General features: G+C 33.5%; 1 non-coding gene across 1 annotated transcript; it reads right to left on the bottom strand.

Moving 5' to 3' along the window:
• Positions 1-2,788: 2,788 nt before the first annotated feature.
• Positions 2,789-2,892, bottom strand: LOC148574673 (small nucleolar RNA R71). The gene has a single exon (XR_015905866.1). It is a non-coding gene; the product is annotated as a small nucleolar RNA R71 (small nucleolar RNA).
• Between the last annotated feature and the right edge of the window lie 1,420 nt (positions 2,893-4,312).

Here is a 4,312-nt window from a genome sequence, read left to right as displayed (position 1 = left end):
TTCCCACCAATGAATTACATGAGTATCTCTATCTTATTTTATATTTTATTTATATTTTAATTATCAAAACCTCATAGCCATTTGAATCCACCTGACTGAGATTTACAAGGATGACCATAGCTTGCTTCAAGCCGACAGTCCCCGTGGGATCGACCCTTACTCACGTAAGGTTTATTACTTAGACGACCCAGTGCACTTGCTGGTCAGTTACACGGAATTGTGAAGAAGTCTTGAAATCACATTCTCCCACACCAAGTTTTTGGCACTATAGCCAGGGAATGAATAATCACGATTTCCCGTACCAAGTTTTTGGCGCCGTTGCCGGGGATTGTTTGAGTTTGGACAACTGACTGTTCATCTTGTTGCTCAGATTAGGTAATTTTATTTTATTTTTAAGCTTTTTATTTTTGAAAAATTCAAAAAAAATATATACAAAAATTTTATTTTGTTCTTCAGAATTCTTAAGAATGAATTCTAGAGTTTCATTATGATCTGTTGAAGCTTGGCTGGCTGTAAAGCCATGTCTAATTTTTTTGGACCGAGGTTTCCACTTCATTACAGGAGCTTTTTTATTCCCATCAATTTGGCTGTTGTATGTAATGCTCTGCTGAAGCTTGGCTGGCCTTTGGCCATGTCTAATCTTTTGGAACGAAGCTTTCATATAAAGCTTGGCTGGCTATTAAGCCATGTCTAAATTTTTCGAACGAAGCTTTAGACTAACATTACATGATTCCTGGAATTCCTATTAAAAATTTTGAATTTATTTATTTTCTGTTTTTCCAAATAATTTTCGAAAAATACAAAAAAATTTAATAAAACCATAAAAACCAAAAATTTAGTGTTTCTTGTTTGAGTCTAGTGTCAAATTTTAAGTTTGGTGTCAATTGCATACTTTAATCTTTCCTTAATTTTCAAAAATTCATGCATTGAGTTTCTTCATTGATCTTCAAGTTGTTCTTGATGATTGTCTTTATTTGATCTTTAAATTTTCTTGTTTTGTGTCTTTTCTTGTTTTTCATATGCTTTTTTGAATTATTAGTGTCTAAAGTTTAAAACTTTTTAAGTTTGGTGTCTTGTATGTTTTTCTTTTCTTAAAAATTTTCAAAAATATTCTTGATCTTCAAAGTATTCTTGGTATTCATTATGATCTTCAAAGTATTCTTGGTATTCATCTTGACATTCAAAGTGTTCTTGCATAATTTTCTTGTTTTGATTCATAATTTTTATGTCATGTTTCATTTTGATGTTTTTCTCTTTCCTCATTAAAAATTCAAAAATAAAAAATAATATCTTTCCCTTATTCTTCTCATAAATTTCGAAATTTTGATTGATTTAGTCAAAAAGTTTTAAAAATTTAATTGTTTCTTATGAGTCAAGTCAAATTTTTAATTTAAAAAAAAATTCTATCTTTTCAAATATTTTTTAAAAAATCAAATCTTTTTCATTTTTCTTTTATGTTTTTCGAAAATTTCAAAAATTGATTTTCAAAATCTTTTTCTTATTTTTATCTCATAATTTTCGAAATTAATGCTAACATTTAATGTTTAGATTCAAAAATTTTCAAGTTGTTACTTGCCTATTAAGAAAGGATCAATCTTTAAATTCTAAAATCATATCTCTTAGTTTCTTATTAGTCAAGTAATCAACTTTAATTTCAAAAATCAAATCTTTTTAATTTCCTTTTCAAATCTTTTTCAAAATAAATTTCAATCATATATTTTCAAAATCAATTTCAAAATCTTTTCTAACTTTTTATCTTTTCAAAATTGATTTTCAAATCTTTTTCAATTAACTACTTGACTTTTTGTTTGATTTTAAAAGTTTTCTATTTCAATCATATCTTTTTCAAAACCACCTAACTACTTTTCTCTCTCCAATTTTCAAAAATCACTAACAACTTTTTCAAAAATCTCTTTTTATTTAATTAATTCATTTAGTTTTCAAATTTTATTTTATTTCTTCTCTTAATTTTTGAATACTAACCAATAATTAAAATAAAAACAAAAATATTTTCCTTATATTTTAATTTAAAATTCAAATTCTCTCTCTCTCTCTCATCTCTTTCTATTTATTTATTTATTTACTAACACTTCTATTCTTCTTATAATTCAAACCCTCTCTCCCTCTCTGTGTTTGAATTATTCAGCTTCTCTCTTCTTCATTCTACTCTTCTCTTCTACTCACATAAAGGAATCCCTATACTGTGACATAGAGGATTCCTATTCTTTTCTGTTCTCTTCTTCTTCATATGAGCAGGAACAAGGATAAGAACATTCTTGTTGAAGCTGATCCAGAACCTGAAAGGACTCTAAAGAGGAAGCTAAGAGAAGCTAAAGCACAACACTCTGGAGAGGACCTTACAGAAATTTTCGAAAAAGAAGAAGAGATGGCCGAACCCAACAACAATGGTAGAGATATAAGGAAGATGCTTGGTGACTTTATTGCACCCTCTTCTGACTTCTGTGGAAGTAGCATCTCAATTCCTGCAATTGGAGCAAACAACTTTGAGCTTAAGTCTCAATTAGTTTCTCTAATGCAACAGAATTGCAAGTTTCATGGACTTCCATTAGAAGATCCTCATCAGTTCTTAGCTGAATTCTTACAAATCTGTAACACTATTAAGACCAATGGGGTTAATCCTGAGGTCTGCAGACATATGCTTTTTCCCTTTGCTGTAAGAGACAGAGCCAGGATATGGTTGGACTCACAACCTAAAGATAGCCTGAACTCTTGGGAAAAGTTGGTCAATGCTTTCTTGGCCAAATTCTTTCCACCTCAGAAATTGAGCAAGCTTAGACTGAAAGTCTAAACCTTCAGACAGAAGGAAGGTGAATCCCTCTATGAAGCTTGGGAAAGATACAAGCAATTGACCAGAAGGTGTCCTTCTGACATGTTTTCAGAATGGAGCATCATATGTATATTCTATGATGGTCTGTTTGAATTGTCCAAGATGTCATTGGACCACTCTGCTGGAAGATCTCTTCATCTGAAGAAGACGCCTGCAGAAGCCCAGGAACTTATTGAAATGGTTGCAAATAACCAGTTCATGTACACTTCTGAAAGGAATCCTGTAAATAATGGGACAACTCAAAAGAAAGGAGTTCTTGAGATTGATACTCTGAATGCAATATTAGCTCAGAACAAAATATTGACTCAGAAAGTCAATATATTTCTCAGAGTCTGTCTGGAATGCAAGCTGCAACAGGCAGTACTAAGGAAGCTTCCTCTGAAGAAGAAGCCTATGACCCTGAGAATCCTGTAATGGAAGAGGTGAGTTACATGGGAGAATCCTATGGAAACACCTATAATCCTTCATGGAGGAACATCCAAATGTCTCATGGAAGGATCAACAGAAGCCTAATCAAAGCTTCAATAACAATAATGGTGGGAGAAATAGGTTTGGCAATAGCAAACCTTTTCCATCATCTTCTCAGCAACATACAGAGAATTCTAAGAAGAGCCACTCTAACTTAGCAACTATAGTCTCTGATCTTTCTAAGACCACTCTCAGTTTTATGACTGAAGCAAGGTCCTCCATTAGAAATTTGGAGGCACAAGTGGGACAACTGAGTAAAAGAGTGGCCGAAACTCCTCCAAGTACTCTTCCAAGCAATACAGAAGAGAATCCAAAGAGAGAGTGCAAGGCCATCTACATAACCAACATGGCCGAACTTGGAGAGGAAGAAAAGACAGTGATTTCCAATGAGGAAGACCTCAATGGATGTCTACTAGCCACTAAGGAGTTCCTTATTGAGGAACCAAAGGAATCTGAGGCTCATATAGAGACCATAGAGATTCCACTAAACTTACTGTTGCCATTCATGAGTTCTGATGAGTATTCTTCCTCTGAAGAGGATGAAGATATTGTTGAAGAGCAAGTTGCTCAATATCTAGGAGCAATCATGAAGCTGAATGCCAAGTTAATTGGTAATGAGACATGGGAGGATGAACCCACATTGCTCATCAATGAACTAAATGATCTGGTTCAACTGAAATTACCTCAGAAGAAACAGGATCCTGGAAAGTTCTTAATACCTTGTACCATAGGCACTATAACCTTTGAGAAGGCTCTGTGTGACCTGGGGTCAGGGATAAACCTCATGCCACTCTCTGTAATGGAGAAACTAGGTATTTTTAAGGTGCAAGCTACAAGAATCTCACTAGAGATGGCAGACAATTCAAGAAAATAGGCTTATGGACTTGTAGAGGATGTCTTGGTGAAGGTTGAAGGGCTGTACATCCCTGCTGATTTCATAATCCTAGACACTGGGAAGGATAAAAATGAATTCATCATCCTTGGAAGATCCTTCCT

The sequence above is a fragment of the Arachis ipaensis genome, chromosome B2 (genome assembly GCF_059453495.1).
Source record: "Arachis ipaensis isolate K30076 ecotype BB chromosome B2, ASM5945349v1, whole genome shotgun sequence".
Taxonomy (NCBI): domain Eukaryota; kingdom Viridiplantae; phylum Streptophyta; class Magnoliopsida; order Fabales; family Fabaceae; genus Arachis; species Arachis ipaensis.
This window is presented reverse-complemented; position numbering and strand designations above follow the sequence as displayed.